At 46.5% G+C, this 14,264-nt stretch overlaps 1 long non-coding RNA gene across 1 annotated transcript in view; it reads left to right on the top strand.

Moving 5' to 3' along the window:
• LOC134481488 (uncharacterized) overlaps positions 1–11,938 on the top strand; it is a 35,308-nt gene extending 23,370 nt beyond the window's left edge. Inside the window, exon 2 of the long non-coding RNA XR_010056993.1 lies at positions 11,794–11,938. This is a non-coding gene — a long non-coding RNA (uncharacterized LOC134481488). The remainder of the gene's footprint in view (positions 1–11,793) is intronic.
• Positions 11,939–14,264: the final 2,326 nt, after the last annotated feature.

Here is a 14,264-nt window from a genome sequence, read left to right as displayed (position 1 = left end):
AATTTTATACATATATAAAATGAAGTGTAATAATATTGGCTCCCCGTTTACACCCCACCTCCCTCTGTATCTCCTCAGTATGTCTTCCTTTCAATTTCTTCTTCTTCTTCTTCTTCTTCTTCTTCTTCTTCTTCTTCTTCTTCTTCTTCTTCTTCTCCTTCTCCTTCTCCTTCTCCTTCTCCTTCTCCTCCTCCTCCTCCTCCTCCTCCTCCTTCTCCTTCTCCTTCCCCTCCTCCTTCCCCTTTCTCTTCTTCCTCCTCTTTTCCTTTTACATTTCTTCTTCATTGTCATCATCTCTTTTTGATAACCAACTAAGTTCAATTAGGGCTGCTCATATGTGCATAGGTATAATAAGGTATCCACTGGTGCATGGGAAATCGACCAGTGGGCCACGCCCTTAAAGAAGAATGATTATCCCTCTTTCAGCAGCCATCAACTGCCAATAACCCCTAAGTAAGGGGTGGGGCCTGGAGAGTATGCATCTCCAGACTTGGGTGTGTGTTGAGTCCTTGACGGTTATCTTCCTGTCAGAAGCCCAGCAGTAAGGCAGAACCCACAAAGCAGTTACACTTAGTTAACTTTAACTAAGGTATCAAGTTCAGGAAGCAGATGCCTGCCTTCCTTTTCCTTCTGGAAATGATGGCCATGTGCCTTAGCAATGGCGCTGGCTCCATTTACAAGGCACAAGTGCAAAGCTAGCTATGCTCTGTGTGTGAATGAAATTCTACTTGCATCCCTGGGGTTATTCTAACAAGGTCTTATGTAGGACATTCCAACAATGGGCCATTCAGAAAAGAAGTGGTGTGCTGACAAGGTCCCCTGGGGTAGCATCTCTGTGACCCCTCCCCTAGTAACTGATTTGTAATGGATTCTTCCTCTGAGCCACTGGATCTTGGTTTGGGCATTCCTGATTCTGTAGGTCTGAGGAAGGTGGCTGCTTTCCAGCTTTTCTAAGTAATCCATCTCTTACCATAAACGTTACAGACGATTATATCTGCAGGGCTACCATGATATCACAGATGCGGACTTTAACCCTTAAGTTTCTTAAGACATTTACCTCTTCCTGGGTGTCGTTCCTTCCATACCTCTTAGCACAGTATCCAGCTCTAACTGATCTTCGATAACCACATACTGATTTGCTTTAACCTAACTTAGTGACCTACCTATAGCACCAACCAGATTTAACCTTGTACGGGTTAGACCTTAGGGAAGGATCTAGAAACTTACTTTTTTTTCTTGGTCTACCACTCTTGCCACCCTTGATGACTATCTTTCAAGACATGCAAAGCACTGAAGTCACCTCAATGACATCAGTAACAGGATGTCTGAAGCTACACAACATCCCACAAGTCACAGGCAGGCACGGGTTGTGAAACCAACACCCAAGCTTTAAAACAATAAAGGATAAGCCTTCAGAATTTCACTTCACATCATGCCTTCCCTCCTGCACAGGCTGTCCTTGGAACTCCCCTAGTTATATCCTGGCCACAAGTCCAGTCAGTGTCCTGACGTCCCCCTTCTTTCCTAGTCCCCAAGATCTCTCCTGCTTGGGAGAATCTCTCCAACTCCCAGTACCATCCAACTAGCCAGAGTTTTACCATCTCTCCAACATGATTTTATCTGGTCTCTCAACCTTCCCTTCTCCTCCGAACCACACTTAACAATCTTATGTGCATTTAAAGTTTATTTTTAAAGTGTGTGTGTGTGTGTGTGTATGTGTGTGTGTTATGTTGTGTGTGGGGGTGTGGTGTGTGTGTATGTGGTGTGGTATGTGTGTATGTGGTGTGGTGTGGTGTGGGTGTGGGTGTGTAGTGTGGTGTGTGTGTATGTGCATGTGTGTGTATGTGTGTGTCTCTGTGTGTGTCGTGGTGTGTGTGTGTTGTGGTGTGTGTGTGTGTGTGCGTGTGTACAGGAGTGCAGATGCCTGAAGAGGCCAGAAGCATTAGATTCCCCTCAACCCCCAGAGCTGTAGTTATGAGTGGTTGCTAGACATTAACCATGGGTACTGGCAAGCTCAGTAAGAACCTCAGTAAGAACAGTATATACACTTAACCATTAAGTTATCTCTCCAGCCCCTAAGTTAATCATTTCCAGCCAAGCTCTTGCTGTATTCTCCAACTCAAATTCTTCATGCTCTTCCTATTATTTGATAGGACAATGTCCAGATCTCTTAGCCTTGATTGGGAAACCATCTAAACTCTAGCTGCAGTGTACTTCTCCAGACAGAAATCCATCAGAGCTGGCTAAGTGGTTGTCTAAGTTTCCACCTTCCTCTGCACGCCTGTCTTCCCCTATCCAGTTTTTCCAGAGTCTGTCCTTTTTCTCCATATATTTATCCTCCTCTATGAAAGACCCCCCTCTCGCTTTCCTAGACACTAGACACACAATGTTCATGTCACTTATATCATGATCATGCATGTTCTAATCAGGAGGACTACATTTGGAGTTAGAGTTTATGAATGAAGAACCAGGGAGAGCCCGTGGAGGGAGGTAGTGCTGGGCAGAGAAAGTCTGAAGGTTACCCTTTTATTTTTCAAAGCTTGCCTGTTGGTTTCACAACCAACGCCTGCATCCTACTTGTGGGTTACTGCATCGCACAATGTTCTTCCCTTGCTGGGCTAGGGTCTTGAGACTAAAGGCTAGAATCTTCCTTGGCACATAGCAGATCCACACATGTGTCAGCACTCAAAGTGGGAAAGAAAGAAGGGAAGGAACGAAGGAAAAAAGGAAGGAAGAAAAGAGGGGTAAAAGAAAATGAATAGGAGTAAAAGAAAGGGGAGAAAGGTCTGGGGATGCAGCTCAGTTAGTAGATGCTTGGCTGTCGTGTAAGAAACCTTGGTGTTCCGTCTTTACTGTCCTATGTAAACTGAGCATGGTAGTGCATGCCGGTAATCCCAGGAAAGTGAAGGCAGGAGGATCAGAAGTTCAAGGTCATCCTTAACCATGTAGCAAGTTTGAGGCCAATTTTGAATGCATAAGATCATGTTTCAAGAAGAAAGAAAAGAATGAGGGGTGGGAAAAAGAAAAAACTAAAGAGATGGAGAGAAGTAGAGAAGAGAAGAAAGAAAGGGAATATTAAGGATGCCTCAGAAATGAGAGAGAAGAGAAATCAGAGCAGGAAGAGGAGCCACTGGAGAGGGTAGATCATGATGATGATGATGGTGGTGGTGGTGGTGATGATGGTGGTGGTGGTGATGATGGTGGTGATGGTGGTGGTGGTGATGATGATGGTGATGATGATGATGATGATGGTGATGGTGGTGGTATGATGATGATGATGATGGTGATGGTGGTGGTGGTGATGATGATGGTGATGGTGGTGGTGGTGATGATGGTGATGGTGGTGGTGATGATGGTGGTATGATGATGATGGTGGTGGTGGTGGTGGTGGTGGTGGTGGTGATGATGGTGATGGTGTTGGTGGTGGTGATGATGGTGGTGATGGTGGTGGTATGATGATGATGATGGTGGTGGTGGTGGTGATGATGATGATGATGATGATGTGTCTGTATGTGTGAGTGTGTGTGTGAGTATGGGGGGGCTGGTGGGGGAAGGTGGTGTGTGTGTGTGTGTGTGTGTGTGTGTGTGTGTGTGTGTGCATGTGCATTAGGTTCTCAAGGAAGACAAAGGAAACTAGCACTATGAAATGGCTTAACACCAACCTGGTTTCAGTCAGTCTCGGCCTCAGCCTCAGCCTCAGCCTCAGCCTCAGCCTCAGCCTCAGCCTCAGCCTCAGCCTCAGCCTCTGATTATCCCAGCCTTTCACAAAAGGGCTGGGGTCGGGTTGAAAATTGGTCCTGTGATTTATAAAGTCATAACGAGTGGAAGCTTACCTTGCCCTTCGCTTAATCTAGATTTAATTAAAACATCTTATCTCTATCATAATGAACTCTTAATTAATGCCGTTCCAGTTTACAGTGTAACCCCATGGATTACCCTGGATGGTCCTCATATTAATCTTTCAGGATATCAGGTTAATAGAATTCCAAGAGAATCGTCTGTAATGTCAGAGTCTGGAGAACAGGTCTCTGGTCCTGTCTCCCCTCACCCAGTGCACCACACTCTTAAGGCTGGCACACTCGGGGAAAGCCATTGCCTTCAATTTTCAGAGCACAGTCCCGTTTACACTCCCGAACCTTCGTTCCCAAAGTTCTCTCGGCAGAGTTCTGTTTTAACCCTTCAGCATTTCACCTCCAGAACCCGGTCTTGGCCTGTGGATGTAGCTCAATCTGTAGAGTTCTCATCTACCGGGCACAAAGCCTTGGGTTCCATTCCCAGCGCTTCATAAACCACACATTGTAGTACACCATAATCCCAGGAAGAAGGTCAGAATTCTGTTCAAGGGCATGTCCTGCAACACAGTAAGTTTGTAGCTACTCTGGGTTCCATGAGACCCTGTACGGGGTTAGGGGTACGCCACTGGGGAGATGGCTCAGTGGGTAAAACACTTGCTATACAAAAGTGAAGACTTGCCCTTACACAGCAAGCACCTGCATAAAAGCCAGGCATGAGTAACTGTGCTCAGAGATGGGGACAGGAAACAGGTTCCCAGCTGGCCAGCCAATTTAGCTAAAGCAGTCCATGAGAGACTCAGTCTCAGAAAAATAAAATGGACTTCAGCCTCTGTAGGGGCGCGCGCACACACACACACACACACACACACACACACACACACACACACCCCAGACGGAAATGCCTGGTTCATTGCTGTTACATCGGCTTCTGTGAAATCCTGGGAGATGACCCAGGAATGGGGAGATTCCTCATCCATAGCCTCTGGTGGGTCAAGAAATACAGCTATGTTCGCACACAACCTACCCCAGCACGCTCCACCCCAACAACAGAGAGAAGGGAGGGCGACCTGGTTAAACCCACTTCCCTCGCTCTGAGGAGAAAAAACAAGGCTGCTCACACTTAGAACAAAGTGGGACAGAGTTGGGGGGGGGGGAAGCTTAGACTTCATTGGCCTCTTTTGGGGGGGAAAGGGGGTAGCATGTCTTGTGACCAATGTTGTCCCAGAGAATGGCCTTGAACTTCTGATCCTCCTGCATCCACTTTCTGAGTGTTCAGATTACTTGTATACACCATCACGCCCAGTTAATACGTTGCTGGGGATTAAACCCAGAGTTTAATGCAAACTAGGCAAACACGTTGTCAACTGAACTTCCCCCTAGCACAAGCTCCCAAAGTTCTCTTAACTGCTGTGGGATAGATAAATGGCAGACCCACCTTCTATAGATTTGTGCTTTCAAGAAAGACACTGAGGGCATCTGGGACCTGTCAAGAAGGAGGGTCAACGAAATGATTGTGTTTAACATAGAAGGGTTGGGGAGGTCTTAGACAGCCAGGCCGTAGGGAGCTCTGATCACAGTCTGGGTCAGTCTAAGGACTCTCAGCCCCAGTGTCCTAGAGAGAAGTCTACATGTGTGACTAGGCCTGATTGGGGAGGCGGGTGTGTGTGTGTGTGTGTGTGTGTGTGTGTGTGTGTGTGTGTGTGAGCTGCTGGGACTCAGAGTCAGAATCAGAGGCTAGGAATTCTGCTCTGTGGCAGAATACTAGCTAGCATTCCTGAAGTCCTGCCGTCCGTTCTGAGTTTGATACGCAATACTACTATAAAAAGGCAGGAAGGAGGGAGGGAAAGAAGGAAGGAAGAAAGAGAGGAGAAAAAAGAAAGGAGGACAAAAAGAAGGGAGAAAGGAAGAGAAGGAGGGAGGAAGAGAGGAAGGGGAGAGAGGGAGAAAGGGAGGGAGGGAGGAGAGGGAAAAACAAAGGGTTGAAAGAGGTGAAAGGTGAAGACAGGAAGGAAGGAGGAGGGAGAGATAAGGAGGAAGGAAAAGAGGAAATCGTTTGAAAGGAAAACACAGGAAGACTTGAGTACTTGGGGTTCTCAAGCAGTTGGTCTCTGGGAGGGGACACTGTGGGCATGTATGAGCGCACACATGTGAGAAATGTCACGGGAGGGCTTTGGTAGGAGGGTGGGTAGTTCTTTTTTATGTCTTGGCAAGATGCCAAATGGTGACAAAAACTTTCCTACACCCTGTATGGTTGAAAGACAATGAGAAAAAAAAAAAAGAAGAAGAAGAAAGGAAAGAAAGAAAAACAAAACCTTAGAACAGTAATCAGCTGCTAGAATTCTAACACTAAAGTGAAATTTTATCTGGCAAACAAAAATGGAAAACTGATTCTGTACCAAGGCGCCTTCCCGTTTACCACCAGAGATAAGAATCAGAATCTGCACATGTGAGTGGAAACCTGTAGGAAAGGGTTAATCCCAAGTGTCCAGTGCTTCAAAAACAGTCTCCATGAAGGTCACTCTGCCTGCTCTGACCCCAAATGAGCCATGAGTCATCCACAAGGAAGTTGCTTTTGTATTTATGTATGTGTACATGTGTGTACATGTGTGTGCACATGCTTGTGTATATGGATGCTAGAGGTCTCATTCCTCAGATGCCTTCCCCCTTGTATTTTTGAGGCAATGGTCTCTCATTGGCCTAGAGCTGGCCGATTTGGCTGTCTGGCCAGGCCCGTATTATCTATCCATCATGACCTCCTTGCCATGGGATTACAAGTGTGCCATACCTGTTTCAAGTATGTTCTGAGGATTGTGAACTCAGATCCTTGTGTTGTGTGGCAAACGTTTTACTGACTCAGCCGTGTCCCCCTCCCAGTGAGCTGCTTTCCAGACTATGAAGAGACAACAAATAAGGCCGGACTCGGGGTCCTTCAATGCCCTCCTTCTCCAAGGGGCTACCCCAGCCTTGCTCTCAAAGGCAGTCTACACCAATGACCAATGTGAGCAAAGCAGGCTCAAAATAACTCCAAGCACGCGCCACTCTCACAGGCAAAATGCAGGCATAAATGAATGGGGAAAGCAAAAAGAGAGAACCCCAAACACATCCCGTCGTTAATTTCAAATGGTCCTACAGACATTTTCATTCCCTTCATTTAGAAAGATACTGTGTCTACATAGAGTCATCGCTGATTAATAGTGTCCCAGGAAAAACCCTGTGCATTGTATCCCAGTGAAGGGACTGAGGATCAAATCCACACCCCCATAACAGCTACACGTACCTACCACTAAACCCCACCCCGGGCCGAGCTCGAGCCTTTGGTGGAGGGTATGCATGGCAGCTGCTGGCTAAACGATGCAGTAATATTTTCTTCCAGCAGTAATCAGTGCTTGCTAGAGAGAAATTCATTTAACAGACACATTCTTTTGTTACTTGAAACAAACGAACAAAAAGAGCAAGGTCTCTTGTAGCCACTGCTAACCCTGACACTCTATGGAACAGAGGACGACCTTGAGCTTCTGATCCTCCTGCCTTCCCCTGCAGAGCCCTGGGGTTACAGGCAAGGGCTTCTATGCCCGGTTTATGGAAAGACCGGACTTGAACGCACGACTTCATATCTGGGGGAGGCGAGCGCTCTGCCAACTGAATCCCACTCGGAGGTTTAAGTATTTACTTTAACCTGGTTCTGCCTATGAAGTCAAGCAAAGACGGGGTTAATTTTTTTCATTATGAGCCTGTTCCCCCGACATGGCTCCTTCCACACGTTTTTCTCTGGAAGACATCTGCAAGTCTCACGAGACCTTAAAAAGCTCAGCACTAAATCTTTTTAGTCACTTAATCCCCAAAACGTCCCTGTTTGGAGATAATTTCCTTTATGAAAGGAAACCTTAACCTGACCCTAGTCTCCAGTCAAACTTGCTAATGAAAGGAAGGATCCTTCCTTTGTGCTCCAAGCTTCTACTAGAAATGTCTTGGGACGGGGAACACTTTGCCTGGTCCGAGGGACAATACTGGTTGCCAGTGGAGTTGTCTTTGTCTCAATCACACGATAGCTGAGTTAGATCTGGTGGATAGAAAATGGGAGAGACGGGCGCCAAACAGAAGAGAATCTGTCTAGTGATGATTTAGGTCTACCCAGCAGAGGACAGGCTTCCCCTACGCAGTCATGGGCTGCCCATGTCTAGGCTCAGAGACAGAACCATCCACGCGGTGCTAGGGACAGAGCTCCTCATAGGAAGGTGTCTCAGATGGTTCTGGAGACACCTTCCAACCCTTTGACCGAGACTCCACAAGGACAGGGGCTTTCAGGGCATGGATGGAAAAAGGTATTTCGTCTCCTTCATCAGAGCTGCCTCTCTTTTGCCGTGAAATTAAAAGTGAGACCATTCCATATGTTATTTAAAGCTCCATTTCCCTTTACCTCACGTATGTGGGCAATGGTGGGGAAAGCCGTTTGCTTGGTTAATTACAGCCCTTCGCTGGCAAGGAAGAGAGAGAGAGCGCGCGCGCATGCTGGGGAGGGGGCAAAACGTAAAGGTATATTAAAGTGGGTCGTATTTATTGAGTACTTACTTTGTGTCCTGTGTGATAATAAAGGTTTTATGTGTGCGCCATATTTATTCTTCCCAATAACCCAAAAAGTAAATGCTAATGTTACATGACTATTATGACAAAGGGAGTTAGTCATATATATTCTCGGGATCCAAACTGGAAAACCGTGTCCCGGTAAATCCGTTCTCAAAACCAAACTGAGGCTGGGGGTGTGTCTTAGTCAATGTAGTGCTTAGTCAGCACACAGGCCTTGATTCCATCTCCTGCACCACGAAAGCTGCTATCACTCGCTCACCGTTCCAAAACAGGGGGTTAGAAGTTCAAGGTCACCCCTGTCCTCTGTGTAGACACAGAGTCTGAGAGTAGCCTAGGATAGGTGAGAATCCCCATCTTAAAAAAAAAAAAACAAAAAACAAACAAACAAAAAAAAAAAAACGAAAACTTTTTTTTTTTTAAAGACGAGGATGGAGGTTTAAAAAGAGAAGCCTAGTTACATCATGTTGGCTGCTTTCCATCTGTGGTGTAAATATTGCCACGGTGGCAATTTTGGGTGACCATTGCATTTCTTTTTTTTTTTTCCCGGAGCTGAGGATCGAACCCAGGGCCTTGCGCTTTCTAGGCAAGCGCTCTACCACTGAGCTAAATCCCCAACCCGGGTGACCATTGCAATGTGTCTGATTTTGGAGTTACAGGAGCCATGCAAAGTTGGGACAATTGCACTTCACTGGGCTAAACCCAGCACTCCCCATTGTCAATCACACAGCAACACTGCCCGGTCTACAGTCCTTTCTCTTGTGGCTCCTGTTTAAAGTGAAGGAGGAAGAGTGTCCCATGAGAGAAAGTTGTCATTTTATGACAATTCACACACACACACACACACACACACACACACACACACACACACACACACACGATGGGACCAGCCTTCAAGGCAGCTGAGAAGACAGGGAGTCCAAGGACAGTAAAGAGAGTCCCAGAGAATTTGGGGATTCTCGTCAGGGTCCCAGGAATAAGCTGTTCAGGAGCCAAAAGGAAGAGTCGACTCGAAATTCCCAAATGAGCAATTTTCGTCTCCAGAGAGATGGGGAAATTAGGAGGCAGAGGCCTCCCTGCAGAGAGTCTAAAGCAGACCTTTTTCATCTCACTGGATGGGGGTGTGTCCCAACAGCCCCGGCTCTCATGCCTCTAGCCAAGTCCTCAGCTGATATGAAGGTTGGGAGATCTTTCATTTGAACCAAGTGTTTGGTTTGTTTCATTTTCTTTTGTCCTTGCTGCTGTTTAATCAGGGAGCAGGGAGCGGGGGTTTTGCTTTGTTTGTTTTGTTTCCCTGGCTGAAGATCAGGACCTCAGCCGTGTTACATGTTGACAAACATTTACCATTGAAATAGACCGTGAGGCCCTGAAGTAATAGTTTTTAAGTTGATGGACTTCGTATTGCCATAGATCTGAGGCTTTAGCTTTAAAGTGACCCAGAAGGGCCGAAAGATGGGTCAGTCTATAAAGACCGTTCTATGCAAACATGAAGAGCCGAGTTCGATTCCACATAACCCACTAAAACACCTGAATGTGGTGCTACCCAATTGTAATCCCAACACAGAGGACATAGAGCTGGGTAGATCTGGGGCTGGCCAGTGCAGCCCAGGCCAATGAGGGGCCCTGTCTTTAAAAGAGAGAGAGAGAGAGAGAGAGAGAGAGAGAGAGAGAGAGAGAGAGAGGTGTATGGCTCTTCAGATATGACTTGGGAGGATGGCTTCTGGTTTCCACATGCACCCATGTACACCCACATGAACACAGAGAGAGAGAGAGAGAGAGAGAGAGAGAGAGAGAGAGAGAGAGAGAGAGAATGGAAAGTGTGACCTAAATTCCCACATAGAGGGATGGAAGCAGTGTGGTGGGCATTTGTAGGCAGGGCACATGCCCCCCTCCCACACCCAACAGCCTTCACCAGTCTCTAATGCACCTCTTGCTTACAGTCCCTTCATTCCTAGCCTTTCTTTGTCCCTATGCCTTAGACGTACAAGTAGCTCTAAAGGACCCATTGCTTTACTAAAATATTCCAAGAGAGCATTGCATGGATCCCCTGCACTCTCTCTCTCTCACACACACACAAGTACTTCCCAGCCCATCCTTCTGATGATAGATTACTCTTGATAGACTCAAAGCCCATCTGTGGGGTGATCGCGTGACCCCATTTCTAGGAGCACTGCAGCTCTGCCAGAGTTCGCTGGGTTCTCTTTAGAAATCCACTGTCCACGGGGGCTCTAGGCACTTCCTCTTGTTCCCCAGCTGCCCGGGGCCACCAGCAATAAATTACTAGGTTAAGGAAAACGAAAACAAGCCTTTTCCATGGAGAACAGAATCTGCTCCCTCAATTATTTCCGAAAGTCCTGCCCTCCTTCCCAGTTTGTCACCTCACTTTTGAGTCTTGTTGGTTGCTGGGCCTCACAGTCACAAAGCCACACAGCGCCTGCCATGTGAGCCCAAGAAACTTGCAGAACAATTCTCCCTTCTGGCCCGAGGATTAGTCAAGTAATGGTTATTGCATTGCTAATCGGGTGGCCTTTTGTTCAGCCAACTTACCAGGGTGATTCTAAACTGTCTCTGTTTATGCACCGGTCTAGCCGACTTTCTTCAGATAGGAAATTTGGTCCTGCTACAAAACTTTGATGGGAATCCGCTCCTAATCCCATTTTAGTGGGGGGGGGGGGGATGGAGGGTGGACGGAGACTTTTCAGATAACCGGGTTAAACAAAGTAAAAGTGCCTCTCAGAACCAGTAATAAGCTGGTATAGGACTGCAAGGTGGAAGGCTGCCGGTTATTTGCCGAAATCATTTTCACCTGTTAAGTGTTGAAGGCAGACACTCAGACACCCGGCCCGGGATCTGGGAGAGCGTGATTTTCCCTACTTGACATTTGATAACCCTGTCTCTGCAATTCAGCCCTCTGCCAGGATTACTCACCCCTTGGAAAGCAGTCTCCTGCCACCCTCTCTCTCCTCATTTGGGAAAACATTAACTCCATCTTTTTTATTTTATCCTTCAATCATAAAAGGAAAAAAAAAGTCTGGGTTTTTTTTCCCTTTTAAAACCAAAACCAAAGGACTCGATGGGATGTACCTCAGCTGGTAGAACCCTTGCCTCACACATATAAAGCCCTGGATTCCATCCCCACTCCACACTGCAAAAGAGGACAAGAGAATCCTTTATATTCTTCCTCAGTCATGTGGGTACGTGTGTGCGTGCATGTTTGTGTAAGCTCACTTGAGCAGGTCAGGGTTTAAGAAGGGAATTGGTATCTGTGTTGCTGTACTGTGTCTGCTTTGGTTTTAGAGACAGCCTCTCCTTGGCCTCACCAGCAAGCCCCAGAGTTTGCCTGTCTTGATCTCTCCATTGGTGGGACTATGAGTGTCACCTCACCTGACTTTCTTTCTTTCTTCTTTCTTTCTTTTAGATGGATTCTGGGAGATTGGGTTCCACGAAGCAAGCACTAAATCATCTCTGAACCCTTCATATTCAGAAGGCCTTTAATGCCCATGCCTCCTGCCGTGGACCATCAACAAAAAGAACTGTGCATAATAAACCTCCTCCCCGACTAACTTGGAGCCTGTTTGGGACAGAGCAGAGCTTTCTGTCACACACAGGGTCTGGCAAAGTCAACCCTTTGCAGAGCAAGCAACAGGAGGGAGCAGAATGCTTGCCACTGTGCCGCTGGCTTTGTAAGCATCCCCCACAAACTGTGGCCAGAGCTAGTTATTCCCTGGGCTAAAGCCATCCTGAGAACTTGGGGACACTGCCAAAACCCTGACAGCTCATAAGCCTGGCCTTTGTCACCAGAGCCACAGGGGAAAGTGGTTAATTCTTTAAATGAAGGTTCAGTAAACAACTAAGGAGCTTGGCGTGCTCAGCAGGGGGCTAGGTGGAAAACTGCTATCTGGACTTTAAGGAGCTTGGATTATTTAGGGAAGAGGAGTAAGACACATTTGCTTTAAAAAAAAATAGTTGCATCACAAGAGATGTCACTCAAAGCAGTGCATAAGTAAATGGCAAAAGCCCTTGTGCAGGAAGAAGCACTCAGAGGGTGAATTGCAATGGCCAGAAAAAGACAGTCGTTGTGATGGAGTGGAGAGAGGCTGGGCTCTGCAGCCAGGCAGACTAAGGTGGGCACGCGTCCTTATGAGAATACAAGGAGAGAAGCTAGCTCCTCCCCCTCACCAGACTTCAGCTTCTTTATCTTGGAAAACAGTTGAGGAAACCTGCCTGGTTGAACTATGGAGAGGCTTATCCAAGGTCCGATGCACAGAACAAGCTCTCAGTAGATATTTGGGTTTGCTACGTTTTTTCCGAAGTACGTCACAAAGCTGGGGCCGCAACTGAATAGGTAGACCGCCCGTCTCACGTGTACATAACCCTGAGTTCAATTCTAGCACCATATAAACTGGGCATGGTGTCGCATACCTGTAGTTCTAGCTGGAGACAGGAGGACCAGAGATTCAAAGTTGAACTCAGCTCTACAGTAGTTTGAAGCCAGACTGGGATACATGAAGCCCATGGCCCACAGCCGGCCAGCGGAGTGATGTAAGAGCTTCCAGCATGCTAGGCAAGCAAACACCCTACTATACCGCTAGTCCTCTAAGGCTTATCTAGGCACAACTGAGATCATAGACTAACACCATTTCGTTCTCACCCTGTGCAGTTTTTTTTTCATAAGTATTTCCCTACACTTTTAATAATTCTTCACAAACATTTACAACCTCCATATTCATTTCATTCACAGACATACTAAACCATCTCGACTAGTCTGCTCATGGTGGACACTGAGGGCTACTCGGCTCTTATTAACTATTCTGTGACTGACACCATTGTGTTATTGTTAACAATATCCCCATGAAGAGCTTTGTAGATAACTGCAATTTCCTGGGGCTACGTCATGAAAGGTGGAAATACTAATCTCAAAAGGTTCTGGCTGCATACAAGATACTTTTCTCTGAAGCTACTCAAACATACACGCGTGCTCTCTGTCTCTCTGTCTCTGTCTCTGTTTCTCTGTCTGTTTCTCTGTCTCTATTTCTCTAAACACACACACACACACACACACACACACACACACACACACACACTCCTGCCAGTGACAATTGAGGGACAGCTGGTCTCTTCCAATCCAAAAGCCAAATATTATCTTTGAAGGGAAAAAAAATCCCCTCTTTTTTTTCTTCTAATTCTATAGTCACCAAATAGCATTTCATTGTCGTTTTATCTGCTTCTTCCAGCAAATAGACTTCACAGAAGCTAAAAAGGCATGTGCAGACCATGGAAGGAAGCTTTCTTTTGTCCGCCAACAATCAACAAATATTAATTATGCAAATCATTTCATTCCGATTGTACTCTCTGTCGTTCAGGGACAGGTTTGGAAGATTCCCCTTCTCCCGTTTTAGCCTTTGGGAATGCAGGAGTTTGGAGCTTCTGTTCGAGGGACACAGCTCACAATCCTGCTTCAGTCAAGCTACCTGAACACCAGCACTCCCTTTAACAGGTCTGACGTTCCAGTCCAACGACTCTTCTGTCTGTCCTAACTAGTTTATGGAAATATGAGCCTAAATTTTATCAATGATTTGATATAATTAAAAGTGCTATCGCTTCTCGGCCTTTTGGCTAAGATCAAGTGTAAAAGTGCTGTGGACATTCTTGGCTCTTAACGTAACAGTTTTTGAGGGTCGTACATCCTCATTTCAACACTAGCTTTCCTGGATCACATAAAGTGCAAGGCAGAAGAGGATTTTGACAGGCACACTTTGAGGGAATGTGCCCATGCCCTACATCTCGTATAACCTGTGGGGAAAGAATTCCCAGGCTGCGAACCAACTCCCCAGCCCCTCTACCCTAAAACCTTCATTAGATAAAAAAGCGGGTGCAAATGTACTGTAG

Source organism: Rattus norvegicus, chromosome 13 (assembly GCF_036323735.1).
Source record: "Rattus norvegicus strain BN/NHsdMcwi chromosome 13, GRCr8, whole genome shotgun sequence".
Lineage (NCBI taxonomy): Eukaryota > Metazoa > Chordata > Mammalia > Rodentia > Muridae > Rattus > Rattus norvegicus.
The sequence above is the reverse complement of the archived record's forward strand: the minus strand, read 5'-3'. Positions and strand labels throughout refer to the sequence as shown.